This window comes from Panthera uncia (genome assembly GCF_023721935.1).
Source record: "Panthera uncia isolate 11264 chromosome A1 unlocalized genomic scaffold, Puncia_PCG_1.0 HiC_scaffold_16, whole genome shotgun sequence".
Lineage (NCBI taxonomy): Eukaryota > Metazoa > Chordata > Mammalia > Carnivora > Felidae > Panthera > Panthera uncia.
The window spans coordinates 34,527,963-34,555,792 of record NW_026057576.1 but is presented as its reverse complement, the minus strand read 5'-3'; the positions used below and the strand labels follow the sequence as shown (position 1 = coordinate 34,555,792).

Below are 27,830 nucleotides of genomic sequence, written 5' to 3'. Positions count from 1 at the left end.
TTTTAGAAATAGTAATAGATGATTTTGTACATCCTATTTCTTTCATCTTTGTGTATGTCTTAACTGTCAAATGCTTTATTAAGTTCCTAGAGAAGAAGAGAGATCTGTTGAACCAGGAATGAAGACTGGTTTGTCTTTTTTCTTATTTTTTTTCCTGAGTTTTTCCATGATTTTTTTGTTTTTATTTTCAGTTTACAAGTCATTAATGGAGCTGAGCCGATTTTTGTGATCTTAGGAAATTTAAAAACTGAGAACTTTAACTTTTAACTTGGTGTGATTCAGTTTTTGAGCATTGAGCTAATGACTTGAGAGTGAAGTTGAAAAACTCAATCTGTACTTTATAAAATCTGACTAGTTCTTGTTAATTATTCATGATTATTTTTGACAGTTATTTACAGTTTCAAAGATTAGTGAGGATGTTATGTATGGCTTAATGTAATTACAGAACTGGGATGCATTAAGGTGTAGGGAACCTTTCGTTGATAGGCAAATACAAGAGCCAACTAAAGCTCATGGCTAAATTCTCCCTGGGGCTTGCAGGAAGGGTGATAACTGTTAATTTTCTTATTTTCATAGAGTGCTAGCAGAGGGTTCAGAGGAGTGAGAATTTTTCAGGAGTGGCTTGTTTTCGTGTGTGTGTGTGTGTGTGTGTGTGTGTGTGCTGTATGGTGCAAGCTAAAAGAATTATTTAGGTGAACCATATACAAATGTTGAAATTCTACTATTTTGACATATCAAGAACTTCATGTGGTTTAGCCCAATTCTTGTTTTCTGAAGTGGTGACTAATTAAGGAAACACATAGAAATGTCTTTGTAACTTAATTAAAAAAGGAATGTTGGTATTTCTGCTTTTCTCATAGCTTGTCAAATAATTGATGGGGGGTGGGGGGAGTGAAACTCCTGAAATGAGAAGTATTTATTTTGGAATGACTTACATCCCCCAAATCTAAGACTGGAAGATCACCTTGGAATTTTACATGCTGTATTAGTGTATATAAATTAATCTTTTCTGGTGACTCTGTGAGGAAGTTTGCCTGCAAGAAACAGTACCCAGCTAAAAGTGATTTCGACCAGAAGTCTGGTGGTTGGCTGTCTTAGATTTGGTCAATTCAGCATCCCAGTGATGTCCAGACTCAGTATTAGCTTCTCCATTTTCTTAGCTTTCCTTCTACTTTCAGCATAGCTTAGTTAACAAGGGCAGGAGGGATCATTATGCTCACAAGTGGAGTTTTGTATTAATTTTCTATTGCTGCTGTAACAAATTCCTGGAATTTGGCAACTTAATGCACATTTACTGTTTTACATTTCCGTGGGAAGTCCATCATGGTCTCACTGTGCTAAAATCAAAGTGCCAACAGGGCTACATTCTGGGGGCTCTAGGTGGGACCTGTCCCTTCCTTGCCTTTTCCAGCTTCTAGAGCTGCCCACTTTCTTCAGCTTGTAGCCCCCTTCCTCCAGTCTTCACAGCTGGCCACAGCGAGGGGAGTCCTCAGGGTCCATCTCTCACTGGTTTCCTTGACTGCATCCTTCTCAGGCTCTGACCTGTGCTAGGAAAGGTTCTTGAAGAACCATGTGATTAAATTGGGTACACCTGGCTAATCATGCTAATGTCCCAGCCTTTCTGTCTCTGACCTTAATCACATCTGCAAAGTTCCTTTTTCCAAGTAAGGTAGCATATTCACAGTGCTAGGGATTAGAACACGGTTATCTTTGACAGAGGAGGATGGGGTGCCAAAATTAGTTGGTTATCATAAAATTGCAACATTTCACAGGGCACTTGGCCTGGTTAATTCCACTCACTAAAATTATGTCCGTCTTCTTTAGCTCTGTTCTTTTTCCAGGAATGCCGTTTTAGGGTCCTGGGGCATTTTGACATACATCATTTGTTCTGTTCATTAAATGTTATTGAGCTTTGGATCTTTACTAATTACATTAAGATATGTTTTTGTTACCATGGCTAAGTGCCTTTGTGGAGGTTTAGGAAAAATTCTTACATCATGTACTAAGTACTAGAAAATATTTTTTTTTTCCTTTCTTTAGTCAAATATACTATAATTAATGTGCAACAGGTATCACAATCTACTATGCATTTTCTAGTTTGTAATGTACACTATGGATTTCATTTTTTTCCTAGGAAATTATTAAATTCTGTATATATGTTTTTACTTTATATAATTTTTTTTCAACCCAGAAACACCATCCAAAAACCTATAGTAAAGAACCACTGGCATTTAAAAACAAATTGGTTCTTTATGCTGATTTATTACTATGCATTTTAAGAAAGAAAGAAAGACTGGTTCTAATTTAGAAAGAGAAGTGTTTTATGTTTTATACATTATTAACTTATGGGAGATAACTTTCTACACTTCTGTTGAACAATAATTTCTGTACTTTGAAGTTTAGTTATATTTTAAGCTTTATTTATTTTAGTAATCTTTATACCCAGTGTGGGGCTCAAACTCACAACTCCAAGATCAGGAGTTGTATAGTTTGCCAATGGAGCCAGCCAGGCTCCCCAAAGATTAGTTATATTCTAAAATACGGACTGCTACTCTTGTTGTATGATTTTCACAATATATTTTAGCAGAATAAATATTTATATTTTGTGATAGGGACTTTGGGAAGAGGCACGTTTTTGTGGTCCAATATTACTCTGACCTAATAAGCACCTATAAACGGATATGAACATGTAATTTCATTACAACCTGGAAAATGTTATTATAATTGCATATTTCACTGGGCAATTTAAAACACAATATATAAAAAGTTTATTTTAATTGGAAAAATTTCATCACTGAGGAAATCCCATTTATCAGAAAGATCTAATGCAACCCATTGCCCACAAAATAAGCAATTTATTTTAATTTAATTGTTGGCTCTTAGTCATTTGCCAGTCTACTCTTCTATCATGATACTGCCTTAGCCTCGTTCTTCCTGAAGCAGAGCTCTTCTTCCTTCTTTAATCTTCTTTTCTTTTTCAATTAGAGAACCAATTATTTTTCAGGGTTTCACAGGTCACAGTGGGGCAGTTTGGCTCTCTGCTCCCACAGCAGAAGATTTAACCCTGAAGAGTTGAAATAGCCAATGGAATAACTGTGTTTGTTTTTAAATGAGGGATATTAGTGTTTGGAGATGTTACATTTTCCTGTTTTAAAATTAGACTTTTTCTGAATAATACTGAATTTTCTCAAGTCTTGTTGTGCTTCATTTCAAATCTTGCCTATCCGTGTCAAAATGAACCTGACCTTTTCGTACTGACCAATCATTTGTATTTCCATTATCTGTTTTAGTAGATTCAGCTGTGTTGTCAGTGCCGATAGCAAGGAAAACAGCAGTCTGTGCCAATGTCAGTGTGGTGACAATACTTTTGTAATAGAATTTTCTATATGTGTGTGTATGTGTGTGTGATAAAGTTATAAGTTTATGAAAGAATATTTTGTAAACCTGATAATCTGAAATTGATAAATACTGGATTGCTACTTCACTTTTTACCATCTTTTTTTAATCTGAAAGATTGTTGGGTACAGAGAAGGCAACTGATAGGATCATCCTATGCCCATTTTTGGATCTCTGAGGTATGCTTTATCAAAAAAGCTATTTTTGTGAATGTGTTCTTGATGAATAAGCATAACTTACAACCTCAATAAATCAAAATTTCTCGTTAATTCTCGATTATATTAGGGTTGTAAGAAGTCTAGAACAGCTGTTGGAAGTGAAAAGCAATGAGAGAAAGGAGCTGACTTGAACCGTAAAGGAGAAAATGAGTGCCTGCTTGGCCCCAGTAACTGTGCCCGGTCCTTACATTGTAAGATTTAGGCCTTCATCCCACTTTAACGCATAGAGGTTGAGGTTCAGAGAAGTTAAAAATCTGGCCCTCAGGGTGGCATCCTTAGAAAGGAGCTGGAAGTCAAGAAGTCACTTCTTCTGATTCATACCTGGGTTTCTTTCCCCTCTCCTGTTTAGAGTGGAGAGGGAAGGAGGGAGGGAGTGCCAATGGGAGTCCACTAGCATTGGTATGGAAATGACCTTGTTATCAGGAACCCTGACTACCTGCTTGTGTAAGCACAGTGACTTCTTTTGTTCCTTTAAACTTGGGATACTGTAATTACCATTTCATTCTCTTCCTCTTTTTAAGACAGTAATGCCAACTGTCTTCAGATTTTCACCCCTACAAATATCACATTTATCCTGACCCCTGTGTGCACGCATTCTAAAGGATTAAAAAGAAAAAAAAAAAAAACAAAACTTTTCTAACGGAAAAGTTTGGTAGCTTTTTGGAGTCTGTTCCCACTTGTGTTTCTAGCTGTATTCTTTTTGTTTTTGTTTTGTTTTGTTGTTTGTTTCTCTCTCTGTTATATACACTATGCCTCAGTAACTGTGGTCTATTTTTTCACCAAGTTTGGCCATGCGTTTCATTGCCTCTCCCTGTATCTTCATCACTTACTGTGAATGTTTTAATTTGCACTTTCTACCTGTACTTCATTTTCTAGGCAAATCCCCCCTGGGAACTGCTCCTGCCTTGTTGACAGTTATGTCTTCCACCAGCTTAGGCTTTGAAGAGCTTGCCTGGATTCTGCCCCTGGCTTCCGCCTTTCTGCTTTCACAGGGTTGAACCCTTTCTCTCTTGCTGGGAGAGTGCCAAAGCCTCTGGAAACCCTTGGGTTTCCTGCTGCTCTGCTCTCTCACTTCATCTCCTACTCCCTTCTCCTTTGTCCTTTTACTGAAGCCACATTGGTGTAAGTGGAGCCCCCGTGGTATACCCCAGAGGTACCCTGTCTTGGACCCCTTCCTGCATGGAGGAAGAAGAAGTCCCTTACCATTTTTGAGTCTTGACTCCAATATCACCTTCTGGGTGAGATTCCTGCACTTGCTTTCCAACTTAGTGCTGGCACATTTTCCATGGGCTCTATCTGCCCACCATGCTGATTCTTGCTACCTTTTTTTTTCTTTAAGTCATTTCTCAATTTCTAACATATTATTACTTATTTACTAAGCATATGTTTGTCTTTTTCTTTCTTCGCCCCCACTGGAATTTAAACTCCTTTAGGGGAGAGATCTTTGTTTTCCTTTACTGATGTATCACTAGCACCTAGCAGAATGCCTAACATGTAATGGACAGTGGATTAATGTTTGCTGAATAAGTGAATGGTTTTTCATTCCTTTAAAGCAGAAATACAATAATTTCATCGTCCTCCAGCAAGTCCCCCCCCGCCCATTTTTTTGGATGGAGAGAAGAATTTTTTTTTTTAATTTTTTTTAACATTTATTTATTTTTGAGAGGCAGACAAAAGCATGAGTGGGGAGGGGTAGAGAGAGAGGGAGACACAGAATCTGAAGCAGGCTCCAGGCTAAGCTGTCAGCACAGATCCCAACGTGGGGCCTGAACCCACGAACTGTGACATCATGACCTGAGCTAAAGTCAACCAACTGAGCCACCCAGGCGCCCCAAGAGCAGAAATATTTAAGTGATCAATATTCCAATTAACTCTGCCACTGATGACTTTGCTCTGAGTGAATAACAAGCTCTTTTGTAAATTAGGTAAAAAAAAAAAAAAAGAAAAAGAAAAAAAAATGAAGGTGATTGAGAGGGGGGATAGATTCAGAATCTAGATGCTAAAACGATTTACCTTTCTTGCTTGGTTTAGCAGCAAGAATCTATATAAGGAGGAAGAAAGAGATGAGCTAAATTCTTTGTTATTGTTGGATGGAACTCGATGTGTGCAAACCAGGAATAACTAATAACAAACAGATTGCAATAGATGGATTGTTTTCCTCCTGAAAATTATACCTTTGTTGGGTATTGATTTTTTTTTTTTTTTTTTGGTAGGAGATGAAATTCATATCACATAAAAGCCATTTTTTAAGTAAATAATTCGCTGGCATTTAAGGCATTCATAATGTAGTGCAGCCACCACTTCTATCTAGTTTTATTTATTTTCATTTTCTTTCAAAAGAGTGAGAGTGTGAGTGGGGTAGGGGCAAAGGGAGAGAGAATCTTAAGCAGGCTCCACGCTCAGCACAGAGCCCAATGCAGGGCTCGAGCCCAAGACCCTGGGATCATCACCTGAGCCAAAATCAAAGGTCGGACACCCCGTCACCTGGCCACCCAGGCACTCCAACTTCTATCTAGTTTTAAAACGTTTCCATCAGTCCAAAGTGAAATCCTGCAGCCATTAAGCAGTTTCTCCCTGTTGTTCCTTTCCAGTTCTGGCAACCAGCAATCTGTTTTCTGTCTGTGTGGATTTATTCTGAGTGTTTCATATAAATGAGAGTCCTACAATATGTGACCTTTTTGTATATGGCTTGTTTCATTTAGCATTATATATTTAGGATCATACATGTAGCATGTATCATACATGTAGCACGTACACATTCCTTTTGTGTATATACTATTGTGTGTATATCCATGTATATACGTTGTGTGTATATACTATGGTATTTTTATTCATTCTTTGCACATTAAAGCTGTTTCCTTGTGGGGGGTATTGTGAATAGTCCTGCTGTAAACATGTGTGAATATGTATTTGTTTAAATACTTGTTCTCTATTCTTTGGGGTAACAGACTTAGGCGCGGAATTGCTGTATCACTTGACAATTCTGCATTGAGCATTTTAAGGAACTGCCAAGTTGTTTTTCACGGTGACTGAATCTTTCTAGATTCCCTGCAGCAATGGCAGAACTGTTCCAGTTTCTCCACATCCTTGCAAACACTTGTTGTTATTTTTTTTATGGGTATTGACTTTAAGCTTTTAAAAAATTACAAATTTCCTGAAACTATTCTTACATAAAGCTTTGATTGGTCCTAACAAAATCAAATCAAGTACATTAACTCTTCTTATAGAGGCTAATACAGGTTTTAATCAAGTGGAGAAAACTTAGGATACAAATACTATTGAATTACAAAAAAAAATTGAGCAGTGGCATAGGATTCAAAGCTACTAGGAGTAGAAAGCTTGCAAGTTTGCCTGAGAGATATATGTGTTACGGGTTATTCTGTATTACAACTATAAAGTATTACATGTGAGTGATGTAGATGTGTAATACTACTTAAGCTTTTAAAGATTATGTAACTCTTCAAACTGCTATAGTTTATTCATTATAAAATAATTATGTTACAGAACATTTAGAAAGGGATGAAAGAAAGAAAGCACCACCCTACACTCTACTACCCTACTTGAAATGAGTGGTAGGGTTTGGCTGTTTTCCCTTTTATCTGTTCAAAATTTACATATGCAATATAACTTCTTATCATTTTCGTAGATGTATTCTCTGCTACTAAACAGTTTTTGTAATATCTTCACTGATCATATACTATTACTTGTGGCCATTGTATCACAACTGTTAGGCATATTTAGAAATCTATTGATTGGAACTGGGTTAATTAGAAAAGACCTTACAATGGAGGTAGCTTCATCTTGCTGACCCCGTGCAAACTTTGTTTCTTTGCTCCAGTGTCATTTCCTTTGAGAAATGCCTTCTAGGACTTTCCAGATTAGGACAGTTCCCTTTGCAACTCAATCCCACAGAGCTGTTTTTCATGCATTGCACTGGTTTGGGATTCTCATAAAATTATTATTCGTGTGTTTAATCTCTTATTAGGCTATAAACTTTCCATGGGTAGAATTAGGTGTGCCTTCTCCCCACTGTATTCCTTTCACAGAGGCCAGTGTCTGATGCTCACCATTGCTTAATAAGTTTGTTGGATGGGTTAGTGAATGAATACAGAGAGGAGAAAAAGTGTGAGTAAAGGTAGATAGTGCTGGATGGAAATATGTAGACTTAAGAGCTGAAGAGTAGCAATGGTGGTACTTCATTTTCCATGGGGATTGCAGGAAAGAAATGGGTAATGTCCCTGGAGGATGAATCTGGAGAGAATTGTGTCCATATTATGGAGGTCTTTGTATGTAAAATTCAGGCATTTACATTTAGTTCTGTCTCACATATATATTTATAATTTAAAATATTAAATACAGTAAATTCTGTCACAAACATTGAAATGTATTGAATAGAGATGCAATGTCATATGATCTCTGCTTTAGTATGACAGCTCAGTATTGGGCAGCTCTGTGTTGTAGTAGTTAAAGTCCACAGGCTGGGATACCGTCAGGAGACTACTCTAATTACCCAGGGAATTGGTGAAGTCCTGAATCTAGGCTCCTTCCATGAAAGGACAATAAATATGAGACATGTTTGTGAAAGTACAGTCAGCCAGGTTTAGATGACCATTAGCTGGTGGCCTTTGGAAAGAATTGCACAACATTGTCTGATTTAGGGTTAGTAGCATGAATTAAGCTGGTGTTTATAGATTTTAGGCTGAAGATAAATAGCTTTTATTTTTATCCAGTTGACTTGAGATACTGTTAAGGATCTTCATTATAGATTATATCATAGATTGGCAAAGCTTTTCTGTTTAAGTCTTTGCAATAAATATTTTATTCTCTCTGGGCCATATGGTCTTTGTTATAGCTACTAAGTTGCACTGTTAACAGTGCAAAAGCAGCCTCGTACTCTATGTAAACTAATGGTCATAGCTGTGTTCCAGTAATATTTTGTTTACAAAAATGGGTGGCAGACCAGATTTGGCCCATGGGGCTATAGTTTGTTGACCCCTGCATTATATTAATGGGGTTTATTTCATATCATTAAATTATAGTAGATCCCTATGTGGATTATGTGATTTCCTTTTATAATGATCACTAGTTGGAAGCAGGACTGGAGATAAGGGTTGTTGTATTTACTTAAGTTTGGCAATTCACCTCCTAGACATTTGTAACTAAATGTCAAGTAAGATAGAAAAAGTGTATAGTAGGAACTACTTGAAGCTGGATTGTAAAATCTAGGTTAGGTGGTGGGAGAAATAAAAGTAGAGGGAGTTTCAAAGGGATACTAGTTAGAAGTACAAAGACTAAAGATCTTATGAATTTTAAGAGCAAGCTTCTTGGACATGAGAACAGTGGGAAAATGTGGAATTTTTAAGTGCTATATCTTAAAATAAAGGCCTTTCAGGAATAGGTCTAATTCTAGAGAGTCAAGTAGTTGTGCAGCTGAAATGCTGGAATAAGATCATGGAAATAGAAGCAAGATGATGATGTAGAAATCAACAATAAAAGGCTTCATTTTTGGGATCAGAATGCCAGAATGGAATTCTTTCTCTGACTCTTTTGGAATTTGGATGAATTTGCAATCTTTTCCAGATTAATTTTCTCACCTGGAAAAAGGTTAATAGCTACTCACAGGATCATTAAGAAACCATGTCTACTGAATGCCTAGCATGGTACTTCATAAAGGCAACTATTATTGTTGGTTTGCAGGCTGGCCCCCTGTTCATAGAGGGCGAGGAGAGACTACAGAAAGAGGCAGATCATTGCAGACTGGTAGGTGGCAGGTTTAAAAGGCAAGGGAACTTACTTACAAGGCTTGTTTTGGGCAGTTGCAAGATGAGTAGTTGCCTGCACCTACCCATCAAATCTTAAAGGTTTATATAGAGGCTTTAACTGGGTTCAGACAAATATACATCCAGATGGTTTCAACATCACCCTACTCTCTGAAGGCTATGTTCTTGGAACAGCGCCTACTGTGGGAACGGTAGTCAAAGCATACGTTCCAAGCAGGTAAGTAGTCCTCAGTTGGTTGGGTCAAGCTGGAGGATCAACCAGTGATTGTGTCCTCTTGACAACCATCTCCAACAATTATACTAATTTTATTTGTATTGCTTTATGGCAAAGAAGAGTAGCTGTTAAACTCTTAGGAATGGGGCATTTGGACTACATATTCTCTAAGTTCCCTTCCATAGCTAGGATTCCTTTTGTAATGATACTTAAGTTTTTTTCAGTGGTGTTAATTTGTCTGAATTCACATTTTTAAGACCGAGTATTCATTGCCACTTTTTTGAATAATAATGACCTAATGAGATTTAATACAAAACAGTTGTTAGAAAGATGTAAAATGTTCCCTTCCCTCCTGGTGGTCTTCAAATTAGATCATAAGTTTAGATTATATCTGACTATATTACATCAAAATTACTGCTTCCATTCATGAAATGGTACAGTCACTGGGGTCAATGGTTGTCATTGCTTTATATCAAAATAGTGAAGTGTTAAGAGAGTCGGGCAGTGAGCCATGCAGAGTTAAAGTTAGAGGGGATTGCTGGTTTTGCTAATGACATTTTCTTAACTTTTTTTTTGAAAACTATTGAAGACGAGCATATGACTCTTTATACTAATTGTAATGCATTACTGTACCCCATAATCTATGAGAGTGTTCACCTCTGCACTCTGCCTGTCCAGCTGTTGTCTTGAACAATTATCAGCGAGTTATTATTCCGGTATGAGCTGTGTCATGCTCGAAAGTGGGATAAAAAAAATGTTAATGAGCATGCATGAATGTTGGCTGATGAAGGTTAAGTGGTTGCAGATATGCTCTCTGCTTTCTTCCCGGTGAATGTTCGGATGGAGGCAATGGGTTCTGATGAGGGATTACAAACAAATGGTGTTGATTGACAGTTCTTGATTTAACATTAACATGGTATCTAAAGGCAAATTCTGTGTTTCCGCTGAATAATAGACGCAGTGTTGTTGACCTCTGGTGCAGCTCTGTACTTCACCATCAGTTTTATTTTACAATTTTCTTTTTCTTTCTGTTGTACCAGATTTTCAAATTCTCCCATTTTGTGTTACACATTATTTTAAAGTTGTGCCTGTTGATGGTGGTATAGTTTGAAAGGAAACACATGTCTATTATGTACTTATGTTTTTAGAATAATAGCTTTGCAATTTTAAGTATGATCGAATTAAAATATTATACACAATAGCTATTCAAGCTGACAAGCCTGGTCCAGTTCTCATCAGCAACATGTTCTTTGTCTTGGTGTCTTGTTTGCATGTATTTTTAAATGATGACCCAAGTGCTTTTTCAGCATTTGTTGTTTGTATGCTAATTAAAATCAGCTGCATCTGTATTCATTAGGAATTTTTGGAGTTGATTTTTGTGAACATTGCATTTCCCATGGTATATATTGAACATGAACTTCAAATGCATTTTTGTTGTTGTTGTTGTTGTTAATAAATGACAATGCAAGGCGATGCCTTGGTGGGTGGGTCACTCAGTTGAAAACCTGACTCTTGATTTTGGCTCATGTCATGATCTCAGGGTGGTGGGATTGAGCCCCATGTCAGGCTCCGTATTGAGTGCAGAGCCTGTTTAAGATTATCTTTCTTCCTCTGTCCCTCTCCCCTGCTCATGTGCTCGCTCGCTGTATCTCAAATTAAAAAAAATAAAAGGGGGGGATGACAATGCAAGGAACAATGTTAAGCAGTCTTGATGAGGCTTTTTTTCCTTATCATTATATCATTTTACCCATTATTAATAATCCAGAGTTCGATGTTCCAACTGGCACTTCTGCTTTGTAAAGTATAAAATGTTATACACATGTTTGTTTTTAACCTATTTTAGCTGAGAGGACAATACAGAGGGATCATAGTGCTTTGCGTCTTATAATGGAAATAGAAAAAGTGGGAATGTTCATTAGGTAAACACAGAATTGTAAAGTCAGTATGATCTGTAGTGATCATTTATCATTTAATAGATGAAAAATGCGATGGCTAAACAACGACCTAAAACCGTTGCCAGTAGAACCATCATTGGTCGTGTTTGAGTTATTTACCACTCAGATATTTTCTATATGTGTCCTATGGAGATGGCACCCTGTAATTCAATGCCTATTTAGGAGATTTTAATCATAAGCTAGAGTGTTCTCTATTTTTTATATAAGCATATTTTTAATATGTGAGGCTTGCTTTGTAAAATTGAATTTATAGGATTTTTTCCTGGTAACCCTAATGCATAATAATTACACAAAATACTGATGCATTAACTCTGAATTCTGAAGGAAATAAGACATGGGTATCTACCTGTGCCTCTTGGCACTGGCTCCCACATCTGTTCTGTAGATTGATATTCCTCCGCAGAAGAGGGCCTTCTTATCTCCCAGTCCAGCAGCTTTGTGCTTGCAGACTGTTTCTCCTTGGAGCTGCGTAATCCCTATTGTATTAAGTGCTTAAGACTTAGTGCTCGTGTGGCTTTTTTTTTTTTTTTTTCTGTCAGCAAGTGAAATTGGATATACAAATCATACTCCCTCAAGGCTAGCTATTTCGTAATACTCTACAATTGCGGTTATCTGCCATCAATCAGCCAGCAAAGGCTCTGGTTTTGGTTATTGAATCAGTCATGGCAAATCACGCAGCCCAGTCAACCAGCCAGTCAGCCAAACAACAAATACCGGATGCCCCTCCTATGAGAGGTCCTATCCTAGCCCCTGGGATGCACTGCTGAGCAAGACAAATAAAATTCTTGCCTTCTGGTAGTGCATTTTCAAATAGAGATGATAGAAAATAAATAAGTAGACAAAGAAAAACAACCACAGTTTCTGTATGTCCCGTGTAAGTGATGAACAAGTTATGGTGATAAGTGCTAGACTGAAGAGGGAGGTCACAGAAGGCCTCTGAAGTCCATATCACATTTAATTGGAGACTTGAAGGAGAATTAGGAATTTGCCAGAAGAATTAAGGCACAAGTTCTACAGGTGTGGGAAACAGTATGTTCAAAATCCCTTAGTTTGGGAAGAATCTAGAATCCTTCAGAAGCTGGAGAGTATCATGTGAGGCCAGAATGACAGGAGATGGGGTTTGAGGCCTGCATTGTTTGGAAAAGCTTCCAGCAAACATTTGAGTGTTTTTGAAGGGTGAATATTGTTTTGGAAAGCAGGAAGGAAAGGAGAAGGCTAATCCTACAGAAGGAATGGTCGCATCAGTGGAAGATTTGGCACACTCTTGTACTGTCTGCTGGCCGTGGGCTAAGACTGTAGAAGGCCTTGCTGGCCTGCCAGATGTGGGGTGGGTGGTGTTACAAGGCCAGGAAGTGGCCTGCTATGATCCTACAATGACTGATGCTAAGGACAAGTTCTTTCTAGATGCTTTGCCTCTCTCCTTTCTAAAAGGAGGTGTAGAGGACTACAGCCTGCCCCCTCCCCCCCTTTTTTTTTCTAACACACAAAAAAGTTGTTGGAAGCAAGTTAGTGTTAAATGCAGTGGCTTTGACTTAACTATGCATTGACAAATAATAAAGATGTATTTTATTTATTTATTTATTCACTCATTTAAAATAGGCCCCACGCCCAATGTGGCACTTGAGCTCACCACCCTGAGATCGAGAGTTGCATGCTTTACTGACTGAGCCAGCCAGGCGCCCCAAATACGTATTTAAATAAACTTTCAAAATCCCATTGCATACAAGGCATGGATGACAGTAGAAATCAAATGTCTCAACTCCCCTCTTTAAATTCCATAATTGCAATTCTTCTTCCCTGTGAGGATCCGTTTGCCTTGTATCTCAGAGATGCACTATGAGTTCGTGTGTAACGGCAGTCTTGAAATAAACCCTCCTTGTTCTTCAACTGCCTTGTGCCGAATGAGACTGGAAAAGCCAGAAGCTCTTCTGTTTTGGATTTGTAGGTTGTTACCAAGATTTTTTGTACATTCTCAGAAAACTTATTCAAAACAGTGTTTTACTTCTTTGTGTATATGTATGTAAATTAATGTATTTACGTATAGAAAGTGACTCTTCAGAGAGGGGAAAGAGAAGCATTCTAATCCCGCCTCCTATTCATCTTTCAAGGCCCACACCTAAAACCACTTATTCCATGAAGATTTTCCTGATAAGTCTAGCTGGATTTTTTTTTTTTTTCCTCTTTGAGTTTCCATGTATCTTTTCCCTCGATTGGACTCGTTTCTTTTAGTCATTCAAAAATCTGCTACTTTTTCTTCTGATGGGTTTTCTTTCAAAAGATGTCTGACTCCTTTAAAATGTTTCACTTAAAAAAGTGTTTCACTTTCTATAAATGATGATGTTATTGTCTATTTTTCATCTTTGCACATATTATTGCTCTAATTTTAATGGATGTTCTTGAAGGTCCAGCATTATGTTTTACTTTTCTCTGCCTTTCCTTGGAAATCTCACTGCCTTATGAGCAAGTGAATGAATGAAATGAGTGAATGAATGAATGAAACAGCTTAAAATTGTCTTCGTAGTGACCAAGGAGTCCTTGGGGACACTCTGGTATTGACAACTATTGCAATTCTAGTGGTCTCATTGCTGGACTAGCGTTTTCATTGCTCTGGGTGTCCTTCCAAAAGTGGAGTTTGGTACAGTGAGAATAGAATAGATGAGAATCCAGAGTCTGGTTTTAGTCTTGAATCTGTCACTTAGGTAGTAGTTCTTTGGCTTTGGGAAGGGCAGTTTTCCAGGCCTCAGTTACATATCTATAAAATGAGAGTGGATTTTAGGTGTTGGTGTTTACATAAACAGTTATATATGTATATTTATATTTTATGTGAAGCCTTTTAGAAGGCTACCAATAGTAGCTTTTTTACCAGTAACTGTTGTTACCAGTAGTTTTCTTTGGAGGAATATTTACAATAACATGTAGTAAGGTAAAGGAAACTTTGGTTTATTATTTGAATTGTTGTACAGTGATTTTTAGCAATTTATTTTTCCTAGAAAACATTTCCAGAATCATAGGACAATTTGCAGGACTAGTGTGCTAAGTTTTTGTTGTTGTTGTTGTTTTTAAATACATATTTTACACGTTTAACTGGGAAGTAAAAAGGAGACTTTGCTTTAGCCAATGTAAATGAATCTCAAAAATTGTAACAAGATATGTGAGTCATTTATTTGATTTTTAAACAGTCACTGCTTAGAAATGACCTTAGCTTTCCAAAGTGAAAGAAATTTTCGTCAAGTATATTACATACACAGGCTTCCATTAATTCAGCAAACTGCTTTCAGAAAGCAGAGTATTCGATACTTAATTATTCCAAATGGTGCCGGTGATCAAAAGGGACACCCATTTGTAATGAAAGGAATCTGTGTAATGGTTGTCCTGAAGAATGTTTGCTCAAGTGTGAGGGTAGAAGTAATTGATGTAGTGCAAGTTGCATACATCTTCCTCAGGCTTAGAAGGAGCAGCCTGCGAAAAGGTGAGAAAGCATTGTGAGTATACAAGTAACCAAGTAAAGAGGACTAAGTATGGGGATAAGAGTTTAAATTTTAAATCGTTGGATGTCAAGTATGATATAACTTCATAGAAATGCATGTTTTAATATGTTCCTTTTTGGGCATTTGTATGTGTTTGTAGTGAGAAAAGTGTTTGCAGTCCTCACTGACTTCTTAGAATTTGGAATGTAATACTTGCCGCTAGTATATTTTTTCCTACTGGAATTGCAGGGAAATTTATATCCAATGTGAATTTCTCTATTATTTGCAAAGTCTAGTGTAATGTAGCATTTACTTCTGAAAATGACACGTACACCGACTCTTCAGCAGTGGCATGTCTCCTGTTGACCTCTTCACAGAGCAAGATAGTCTTGTAGGTAGGTGCGCTTGCTGCCTAAACATGTTGTGCATCACTTTTGCTTTCCAGAACTAGCTGCACATTGGTTGAAGGCCATTCTTCCTTTGGCGGCCCAGACAGGAAGCTGGGTGCAAATACTCTCTGTTCTTAGGTTTCCAAACCCTCTTCTGTCTTCTTTTATCTCAGACCCTTCTCCCACAGCCCTTTTCTATCTGTGGGAGGAAGAAGGGAGCACACCCTGTGTGGTTGGGTCTAAATTCTGATCTTACCTCCTCTAATCTTCTGCAAGTTTTCTTTTGGTCCAAGACCTTCTTTTTGTCTTCCTTGTGTCCGTCCTTACCTTCTATTCTGCATCTTCCCTTTGCACAGTGGAATCCTGTCCTGTTTTACATAGTTAAAGGAAAATGTTGTGGGCTCATTTCAACACATTCTCCCTGTAAGTGCCCAGCTCTCGAATTGAACCACATAGCTTTCAAGACTATTGTCTCAGTGTAGATATTAACAGAAACTTCATTTTACGCTCAGTGTTGAGGAATGACCTCTTACTCCGAGCGTTATCTTTCTGCTAGAGGAAGCAAATGCCATTGATCCTGAAATGGCAAGGCTATGGGAAAAATCTCCAGATAGGGAAAAAAAAAAAAAAAAAAAAATTAATCATCAGCATCTCCAATTGTTACCAGGCTGTACTTTCTCTGCAGGGTGGAATGAATCTTAGTCATTCTGCCTTTAATTCCATTCAGTTCTCATCTTGTCACATTTGTAGTTTCTACTGATAAGCCGGATAGGCTCTGAATGACCAGGATCATCAAGTATCTGGAGTGTAAAAAAGCACAAACATGGAAGTCTAGAGTCCTGGTGTCCATTTGACAGACTCTTAGCTACTCTCTGCTTTAGTTTTCTTACAGTAAAATAAAATTTTTATTAGGTGATATTTTACTATTCATTTTAATGGGGGAGAAAGGATTTGAAGTTTTGAGAATTTCAAGTAATCATTTGAAATATGGATTCCATGTTTTTTGGGTAAAAAATAAGTAACATAATAAGAATATTGTTATGATTTATGAAAACATTTTAAAGATTAGGAATTTTGACATGCACCAGAGTCCCCAATTAATGCGTGTTTCTAGATGTCAAAAATGTTCTGTTTAGTATTTCATTTCCAGTTCTGCATTGGCTTATTGGTATATGTCTTTTGAACAGTAAATTTTACTGTCTGACATTTTCATGAAGCATTTAAACCAGAGATAGTTTTTAATTAGTAAGATAGGGTAGTTTACAGTAAGGAATATTTCGTTTCCGGTAAGGATTGTTCTCTACCATGGTGTTAATGCTTCTCTGCTCAAGTGTCAGGTGGCTCAACATAATGTGAAGTAATTGAGTTTAAAGTGAGATTTTCTAATAAGATTTAAGCTACTGCACTCCCATTAATGAAAAGTTTCTTCCCATTCCCTTTCACAGAATGGTTCTCTTAAGTACTTTCTTCTTTTTCATAGCGCATTTGGTTAGTGTGCTAAAGATAAGATGTTTTTGCGAGGGAGGCTGGAAGATACTGGAAAATGATGGTTTTATAAGAAAAACCTGTAACTTTTAAATATGAACATTAAGAAGGAGGTGGAAATGTTGCTTATCTTAAATTCTTAGAAGTATTTATGGGAGTTTGGGGGATTGTAAAACATCAGGGGATTTCTGAATCCTGTCTTCGTTCAGGCCCTCCTTTTTCCTTGGTCAGATATATGTACAGGGATCCACAACAAAGGAAGATAAAGTACCATTTTATTGTTAACATGGCTTTTGTCTGAATATACCAAAGGCCTAAGGCTGTCTCCTTCGCTAGAACTCAGCACGATAGTTTATGTGCCAGCTGCCTATGTGGGGCAAAGACCAAGGAGATGAGAGGATCAGTTTCAGTGCTTGGAAAATGTCAGGCTGTCTTACCTGTGCTGACTCTTCAGTAGGTAAGGAAATAAAAGATGAGAGGGCCATACTCCATGCTGAACCTTTTAAAGCGGAGGAGCAAGAAGAGGGTGGAAAGAGGAACTAAGATCTTCCTTTCATGTAAAAGACTACCCTTGCTTCTTCACTTGTCATCCCTATTGACAGAAGAGTTGACCTGGGCTGCCATAGTCGCAGAAATTTAAGAGTTGAGCTGCGACATTCAAGGAAATGGAAATGTGATTAGGCTCTCGAAACACAGAATTGCCAAGAAGTAAACTCCTTGTGCAATTTGGAGAGGTAATTCCGAATGAGATAAGAGAGGAAGGGTTCTTCTGTAGCAGCATTGTCTGTGCCGTCAGATAAGCAGTCAAACTAGTTGTCCACGTTTGAGGTGTAGTGTGTGGTGAATGAACACATCCCTGTCCTTCAGCAGCTCTTGGGAAAGACCACATGCATTTTAAATGATCCCAGTTTGATCTGGTTTGAGAATTTGGGGTCACTTAGATTTATGTCTTTTCATTAAAAAAATTACCTAATCCCTACATTCATTTCTAAATCAAAAAGAGGTCAAACTAACATTATTAAAAAAGCAAGTGGTTTGGAGTGCATGGGTGGCTCAGTTGGTTAAGTGTCAGACTTTGGCTCAGGTCATGATCTTGTGGTTCATGAGTTCGAGCCCCGCATCAGGCTCCGTGCTGACAGCTCGAAGCCTGCTGCTTCAGATTCTGTGTCTCCCTCTCTCTCTGCCCCCGCCCCCCCCACCTTGCACTCTGTCTCTCAAAAATAAATAAACCATTAAAAAAAAAAAAGTAGTTTGAAATCCAGCCTTGTATTTTTGTTTCTATTTTTTTCATGGTTAATTTACGTAACATAAAATTTTATCAATTAAACCACATTTAAGCCTACAGGCCTATGGTATTAAGTACACTCATATTTTTGCACAACCATCACCACCGTCCATCTCCAGAACTTTTTCACCTTTCTTGCTGACACTCTGTACCCATTAAACACCAACTCCCCATTCCTTTCTTGCCCATATAAATATCATTTTTTTTTTAAAGCATTTCCCTAATCCTAGTGTACATGAACCTGCTACTCCCTTAACCACTTCCCAGTGGTTGAAAGGTACATGTGGGACATTTGGGTTGCATGTGGGAAAGGTGGTACCTGGAAAAGAGGTCTGAACATGAGCCAAGAAGTTTGTATGACTATGTAGGATCTACATAGTATGAGATCTAGCTTGAAGGGATGATAATCTCGATAAGTATCAAACGCCCAGGTTAAAACAAAAACAGAAATATCCTACGTTCAGGTGGTTGTGGGATAGAAAAGTGCCCAAGCTAGTTGATTCTAGAAAATAGGCTAGTCAAAGAATGGAGTTATAATTAGGTAGACCATTTAGATGCCAGGATGATCTGGAATAGTAGCTGGGAGCATCTTTGATCTCCCAGGACTAAAGATTTAATAACTAAGAAATTGGGGAAATGACTTGAATTTTCAACTGAACTATCAGTGATGGGAACATGAAATTGGAAGGACAGGAGAACTACTTATCAGAAAGACCATATAATAAATGTTGAGTTGAACAAATAACTAGTATTCTACTTCCTCCTCTTTTACACACGTACACATACTCACACACACATTATTTTTTGACCGGAGATGATGTGTATAACCCCTTTCCTAGGGCAATGCTAATAAGCCCATAAGTGGCAGCAAGTCCGTGGTTCTTATGGCAGGAGAGGGGTAGCAACTTTAGTTTTCTAATACTAAAACAAAATGTTAATTGGAAATAGACATTGACACTCCACATTCTGGTTAGTTTGTTGCAAAAATACAAGATCCTGAGGAATACAGGCATGCTGTCATTGAGTCTAATTAAGATCATTATAAAATTCTGCTTCTTAAGCCTGAAATTCTCTCTCATTACGTTAGAATAATGGTCGTTTTTATGTCTGATCACATTTCTTCTCTCAAGGTGTAGATAATCACTCTGGCCATTTTGATGAAATTCTGTCCTTGTTTTCCTCACCCTCTGATACACCAGGGATGGTCTGCTCACTGTGTAGTATGGCATTCCTTCTTATCTGTTAGTTAATACAATTTATTGTTACCTTTTCTATTCCCAAGTTGCTTAGCACTGTGTGTACAAATACTAATAAGTTGGCTTATTAAGTCTTTCCATTCTACAGCATGCTAGATATCCTGAATTACCTGTGTCCTCATTTGGATTTAATCCTCCTTTTAAATTAGGAATGTACACTAAGTTCTCATTCTTTTTATAATAAGTTTTTTCCCCCTTTGGTACATTCTCTTGTGTATGCATTAGCATGCCATGCATTAACTTTTAGAGTCTTTGCTCTGTAATTTCTTTTAGCAGGGATATATTTTCACATGCTAACATTAGCTGAGGATATATGGGACTAGGTTGCACTGGGAAAAACAGTAGTTAGTAGAAAAATTATATTTTATGAGTACATGTATTATTCTATGACTGAGAAACCACAACATAGAAGAATTCCAAGGGTGCGGGTACTTAACAGTGGGGAGACTTTGAGGATACATAATAAAAAAAACCTTTATGATGTTTCTATGAATTGTGATGAACCAATAAAGATCATGTGACACTAGGCCTCCATGTTTTTGGGGCTGAATTTTTAACCATTTCCTGATTCCTTTAGTTTCCCCTCTGACACCTTTCGTCCATCTAATCAAAGCTCATGTCAGTTTGAAATTAAATTATAACAGTTAGCGCCAAGATACGCATGACAAATAGACCTGACTGACTGGGTTATTTTTCTCCCCAGCGTACAGCTTATTAAAACATTTTGTTGAATATATGAATTTGGAGGATATTGATATTTTCTTTGGTCTGAGCTCCTGTTTTTCTGTTATCTCAGTCTTAGTTATGAGGGAGTGTTTACACACAAGGGGACCTCAAGAACATCATTTTTTTAGTTTGTGGTGCTAATACTTTTGAAATGAGCAAAATCGCTAAGTTCTGTGATTGAAAAAAGGTCCTTAGAGATGCAGCAGTTTTTATAACCTGTCTTGATCGCTTTGTTATTCCATATGGGAATAAAAAGGGAGGAAACATATTTTCTGTTCAACTCTGTTGACTTGGTTTTGAAGTATGTTTCAAGTTTTTTATAGACCGTAATCCCAGGACTTGAATGATTCTTCTGTACATGTAGTAATGGTTAAAAAAATAAAACATTAAAAAGAATTAGATACAGCTCTAATTGAGGATTTGTGAAATAGTGAAATCCTTCTCCCTGTTTGTGTAAGACTTGAGTTATACAGAAAAGTCCTTCAAGACTATTTGTTTTGTGACATTGGTTACTAAAATAGAATGTCGGATAAAAAGAAATAGGCATTTGTTTGCTACACTTTTGATGATTGCTGTAGTTGAAATAATCTATTCCTCAGTATTTTAGTTAGTGCATTAGCCGCTTTTCTTCTTCTTCTTCTTAGCCTGAAATTGCCAAGCACACATCTCTTTGCTAGTAAAATACTCTGATTAGTTATGGCAGTCATATATTAATATTTGAATAGAAAGATAGCCTGTTTCTCTGTTTATTTTCTGTGCAGTTAGGTACATAGTCATTTATTTATGTGCCTAGAAATACTAAAACCGGGTTTGACAGATCAGATATGACTAAAGCTATTTATACTATTATGGTTTTCAATACCAAAGCATTTACTTTGACATTTTGCCAAGGGGGTATTGCCAACTTAAAAAATAATTCATTCCAAGTTTTCACTTTTCTTCTATATATTCCATATCTTCTGCCTTCAAGCTGCCTAAATCTTCTTTGAAATAATATTCTCCTATCACAGATACTAGTAGTGGTAACTCTTAGAAATCTATTTTCCTTTCCCAGCTATTAGATTATCCTCTAATTCTGACACTTGAGGTTTTCAGGTCCAGTCTATTCACAATATATTGCTGGGTAACTGAATCGTATTCGGTTAGCTACCATTTGAAGTAGTGATGGGTGAATCCTTAATTTTTCCCTTTAGGAACTATGTATAATTTTCCATAGCGTTAAATCTTGCTCATTGTACTCAGGAAACCAAGCATTTCTCTTTGCTCCCCCAGGTCCATTCACCTTCCCACTTTCTCTCCCACTGAACATGGACAGTGAGGAAAAATTCTATCCAGTGTCAATGAAAACCTTAGGGAGTTATCTTTCTCTTACGTGCTGGGTTGTAGACTACTTTCCTCATGGGGATTCCCTGCCTCGGAGGCTGCTCTTAGCCTGTGGTGTGGTGGTCAGTGCCATTGTCCGAGAGCTGGCCACCACCTAGCCCTTTGTGTGACCATGGGCAGGTAACTCATAAACTCTGTGCTCAGGTTTCCTCATTAGTAGAATGAGGTAGTTAAACTTCATATTCAAGGACTGTTCTTCCAAAATCTGGACCTTATAAAATCTTGATACTTTTTATTAGCCCATTAGAACCTTGGCAGTTAGAAAGTAAGAAGAAAAACAATTGCAATTAATGCAAATAATCTTGACTTTATAGATGTCTTCTGGCCCCCACCTTTTACCCTATATGAATTCAGACTGTGCTAGGCCTCAGTTGTCATTTCCTAAATACATGATATATGCGTGCTTTTTTTTCTATAGTTGACTTGATTTTATTGGCTTCTCTGAGTGTCACAAAGAATGCATATTTAATCTGGTACATGTCCTTTTATCCTCTCAAGGCTAGTGTAATCTAATGAACAAAGGTAATTTACTGTGAACATCTAACGTGTACAATTTAATAGCATTTGTGCTAAATGAATACCAGGAAAAAATTGAAACGTGTAGTATTTTACAAACATAGTGACATGAGATACATTCCAGGAAGCACCAATAAAAAAAGAATAAACAATTACTAGTAGCATTCATTGACTTAGAATACTCCATTATGGAACGAGAAGCCTGTGGTGTTGCCTTTTGTGTGGTATTACTTTAGTGGAGACTAGCTGCTTACATACTGATAACTGAATATTCTAGAATTTTTTGCAGTGAGAAAACAATGTATGAGAGAATATGTGAATCTCATTCCTAAAAAAAAGATCCCATTTTAATCAATCTGATTGGAGCACAATGCAAAATGAACTGGAATAAACTGTATAACCATGTACCATGGAATTAGGATTTTTAATGGAAAATTTAGTATGAAAGCAAAGATCCTGAAAGGAAATTTCTTTATAAAATTTTGCTGCTATTTTTGAAACTTTGAAAATAGAAAAAGAATAAAGAGAAAAATGTAATTAAAAAAACACTTTTTCAGTTCATGGCTCTTGGCAACATAGAAAGTTTTGTCATCTTTGACTCCATTCTGACATAAAACACTCATAAAATGCGGCATATGCTGTGTTAGTGATCAGAACCATTTTTGAACAGTATTAATCTTCTGTTGGAAAAATGCCGCCTTACACAACCTCTCTAGGAAATAAGATTAAACACAGACCTCTAATGGCAAAAAAGCTAGATCACAAGTACAGATGGCCCTAATAGTTGGACTTTATGTTTCAGAGTTTTGTCTTACACTTGAGAAAATCTAGTGTTTTAGTGAAAGTGTTTTTTAGAATAGCCTTAGAAGAGGAGCTCTACCAGTGGATGGGAGGAGCCCAAAAAGTGTTCTCCTATTGGCTGGTGAGCTGTGGTTAGGCGCTCTGATTCTTGTCCCTTATCTCCTTGTCACTGCGGAGGCTGAGAGAGGTGATTATCATCCTATTGCCTTCTGATGGCCCATCTTAGAGGTCCAGTGTGTCCCCAGGTCTTAGATGAGGGATGTAAGCCACGCTGAGTTTCGGTGGTGGGAGCTGGGGATGCAGGACCTGGTGGCAGATGCCAAGCCCAAGTTCCCCTGCGGGTCTCTGCACTGTGTCGTGGCTTGTGTCTCACAGAAATGATGTGAGCAGAGGTAAATGAAATAGGACCTTGTGTATGAATTTCATTTCCACTAGACATTGTCCTTTGTTCTTATTCCTCTTGAATGCATCTTTATCATTGTTGCCAACATTTAGATCCTGCTTCATCAGGACCTTTGTATAAGCATCTTCACTGCTATCACACTGATTTGAGGCAGTCTGTTAGCTGGCTTCATTTTATTTGTTCAACATTACTTAAAAACTTTTTTTTTTTCGTGGTTAAGATTTTATCCAAATCAGTCTTTTTGGCTCATGGAGTGATTATCTGATTTCTACTGTTGTTTTTTTAATGCTTTTGTTCTTTTCAGAAAGCTTTACTGCTTCATATCCTTTGGTCTGTATTCTGCTTACTATTTCAGTTGCATCTTTTCCCAATCGTCCTTTGGCTATATAGTAATAGAGAAGAGAGGAGAAAACCATAATTTCATTGCATTATGGGAATGCTGATACGTTAAACTCAGTAAGAATCTAATTTGTCATTTTTATGGAAAGGCAGAATTAGTTAAAATTATTTCAGCCTCTGATTTGGAGGTTGAAGTGGTCAAGCTTACTTGGTTATCTCCCCCTCCCCCACTTTGTTATTTTAATGTGACACCTAACATATTTTGAAACTAGAGGAAGGAATATTGGAGAGGAAGTCTTGTGATCACTGTCTTCAGATCTGCTGCTTGAAGTTACTTGCCCTAAGCATTCTTTTTTAAAAAAAATTTTTTTTCAACGTTTTTTATTTATTTTTGGGACAGAGAGAGACAGAGCATGAACGGGGGAGGGGCAGAGAGAGAGGGAGACACAGAATCGGAAACAGGCTCCAGGCTCCGAGCCATCAGTCCAGAGCCTGACGCAGGGCTCGAACTCACGGACCGCGAGATCGTGACCTGGCTGAAGTCGGACGCTTAACCGACTGCGCCACCCAGGCGCCCCACTTGCCCTAAGCATTCTTTTTCTCACTGTGATTATGGTGATAGCTGTAGTATGAGTACCGATGAGAATTATGCGAGGGAGTGTAACAGAAAGTGTTCAGGGCAATGCCTAGTAGATGGTCAGAACATGCTTAAAATTATTAGTTTCTTTGACTTTTTTTCTTTAAATAGGCTAGAAAATTTTTCAGAATGTCAAAGGAAATTGGTGTTGAGAAATGAACTGATTAAAACAAAAATGCTGGATTTTTTTTTTTTTTTCCAGATGAAGATAAAAAAAATGTACATTTTCTAAAAAGTAGAGGATTGCCATTTGGTCAGGTTATGGAGAGGAAGTCTACTAACATAATTTTTATTAGCCTTCATCTGAAAATTGTAAACCTTTTGTCTCATTCTGTTAACTACTAGGAGTAAGGTGACAAATGTGTCATTTTTGGTGGTAACTGGAAAAATCTATGACAGCGAGTGGACTAACTGGTAGGACTGTGCCCTGTATCTCCATTCCAGGTTTCTCTTTTCCACATCTGTACATACAGCCTCCTCTTGGACATGACTGTGTGGATGTACAAGAGCTTCTCAAGCACAACGTGTTTAAAACTTGAGTATTTAAACATGTTTTTCATTTCTTGATGAATCAAATAAACACCATTATCAGCTGCCTGGTTGCCCCGAGTGCCCTTCTCTTTTTCCCTTTTGTGTGCAGGTTCACACATACAAACCTACATCCCACAGATATTTACTGAATACCTGCTATGTATGTTTCAGACCATACTCTTGGTGCTAAGGATATAATGATGAACAAAGTTGTTACATTTTAAAACACTTTTTTTTGGAATGAGGGGAAGAAAGACAAATGGTAAATTGATAGTATGCCAAGAGTAAGTGCTTTGGAGGAGAAAAATAGGTATCATAATGGTGATTGGGAATACTGGGTGGGAGTTGCTATTCCATATAAGGCAGTAAGGGAAAGCAGGATCCTTTTGCTGCCTTGTGGTGAAGAGATTGAGATTGCAGTCAGTCAAACCAGGAGGTGGGCGATGAGTTGAAGGCAGTTATGAACCAGGTGAGAAAGGATGATAGGAAAAGCAGTAGCTGGGGAGATGGTAAGGAGTGCTTATCTCAAGGAACATTTTTGAGTTAGAGTCAACTGGGAAGTAGCAGAAAACAGGATGACTTCAAGCTTTTTGAGTTCAGCAGTTGCAACAAGAGCATTCCCATTTTTTTGAGATGAGAAGGTGTGGAGGGTGTGTGTGTACATGTGACGTTCAAGGTGCCCCTTAGACATCTAAGTAGAGATGTTGAAAGTAGACCCCTGGTATTCACTCTGGAATTCAGGAGACAGATGTGGGCTGGATTCTCCTTTTGGAAATCATCCCTTCTGTCCATCCCAGTTTCTGCTGCTTCAGGTGAGGGCACCATTTTTTCTCCTTTGGATTTCTGTAACTCCCTCTGTCTTGACCTCCTACCCTCGTACTTTTCCACTCTTTCCATAGCCTGAGTTTTTTTCTAAAATGCAGTTATTTTGATATCTGTCACATACTTAAATCTCAGTGGCTCCTCATTGTCTGGAGGATAAAATCCAGACGTCTTAACCTGGCCTAAAAGGTTTTGCATGATGTGGTCCCTGCTACTTTCTGGTGTCATTTACTTCTACTCAATATTCTCTGTTCTTATTATTCTCTCTTCTTTCTGTACCCTTCAAGTTCTTGCACCTTTAGATCTCCAAATACTATCCTTTCCTAATCTGATCCTTCCTCCTCCCACCCCAAAATCTTCTCTCCTACCTAACTCCTTTTCCCCTTCAAGCTTTTGATTAGATATTTATTACATGAAGACTGTCCCTGATAAGTATGGGTTATGGGATTCTTCTTTATTTAGCTGTGGTTTCTAATAAAATGTTACATATATATCCATGCATTGTAATTGGCATTTGCTTTGAATTTACTGCTGTTGGTCTTTATTTATTTTTTTAAATATAATTTATTGTCAAATTGGTTTCTATACAACACCCAGTGCTCATCCCAAAAAGGGCCCACCTCCATTCCCATCACCTACTTCCCCCTCCCCCCATCAACCCTTACTCTATTCTAGGTCCTTAAGAGTCTCTTATGGTTTGCTTCCCTCCCTCTCTGTAACTCTTTTTTTCCCCCTATTCTGTGAGGTCAGGATGTCTCTATTTTGTCTAACAGTGTATCTGTATTGCCTAGCACAACCCCTTTTAATTGGTGCTTAATATTCATTTGAATGAAAGTATAAGTGAAGTTACTGATGATAAGCATGTATGCAAAATTTAGTAGTTTTTATATACCAGCCATAACTAGTTACAAACTATAGTGGGGAAAGGTAGAATTAACCACTCCCTCCACTTCCCATCCCCATACTTAAGAGTATGATTTGGATTTACTTAGGACACCTAATAGTAACAGTGAGTATATAGGTTGCCTAGGAAGATCACTGTGGTAAGTTGAATAATTATAAACACATGTCATGTTGATGACTAGGAATTTTGAAAAATTGTCAACATATCAAATCTCCTTGAATCTATTTATAAATGCCTTGCAAGTCAAATGCAATTCAAATGAATTTTATTTTTGGAACTTTTGAATTACTCTAAAGTTCATGTAGAAAAATAAATGAAGGAGAAAAGGAAAGAAAATGTAGAAAGGGAAAAATGATTTGAACATTCAATTAAAAAAGATATATCATGCAGTGCTTAAGACAGAATGATAGTTGACCAGGAGTAGTACTTAGAGCAGTGGAACAGAATGAAAAACCCAGAAAAACAAATGTGGGATAAAAGTGTAATATAAAATTGGTTGAAAAAGATAATTATTAATAAAATGATAGAGATAATTAATATTTAGAAAAAATATAAAATTTGATCCCTCAAACTATGTAACAAAACATATAATAGGCTTTTTTGGTAGAAAATAACATAATGTGCCCTCTTATATGTTTGAAGATTCTTTTAGAAGCTATTTCCCCAGTATTAGTGATTTATTTGTACATATCTAACAAACACTGCTCCATTATTCTTTGTTATCAAGATCCTAATTTTGTATGATTGGCCTTGACCGGAAGAGCTATCCATGAACACAAAGGAGAAGGAAGATGATAGGATGTTACAGATCTTAATTTTGACTATCCTATACCTTGCTGTGAGGACAGGTCATAGATTCGTGTTTAGCATGATGCTTATTCTGTTATTCTTTTACTAAGGAGAGGGAGGCTAGATGCATTTATTGATTTTAAAACACTCAGATAATGTAAGCTAAGTATCAAATTTTGACTGTTTTTATAGATTTGGAAAACAAATAATAAACCATCTACTCTTCTGGTTTAGTATGAGCTATATTTTTAAATAAGCATGGTATATCAGACATAAAATAGCTGTGTGTGTTTGCTTAGCACTCTTTGAGCTAACTTCTTAACTTACCCTAAGTGTAAGTCTATTTCTGTAATTGTGTCCTGTATACTGTTCATATGAGCTAAGTGTTCTCATTGTTATGCCCAATGGTATTGGTTAAAATAATGCAATCAGTTTTATTTTTAGTTTTTCTATTAGACCTTCACGTATTTACTCTTAGTTTTTCTAGCAGAAGAACCACCAGTGCCTATCTGAAACAGGCCTTGGGATGTCTAT

The 27,830-nt window shown here is 37.4% G+C and overlaps 1 protein-coding gene across 4 annotated transcripts in view; it reads left to right on the top strand.

Annotated features, from left to right (window-relative positions):
• The window catches only part of DIAPH3 (diaphanous related formin 3), a 522,043-nt gene that overhangs the window by 197,663 nt on the left and 296,550 nt on the right, over nt 1-27,830 (top strand). The gene's annotated exons all lie outside the window — the stretch shown is intronic.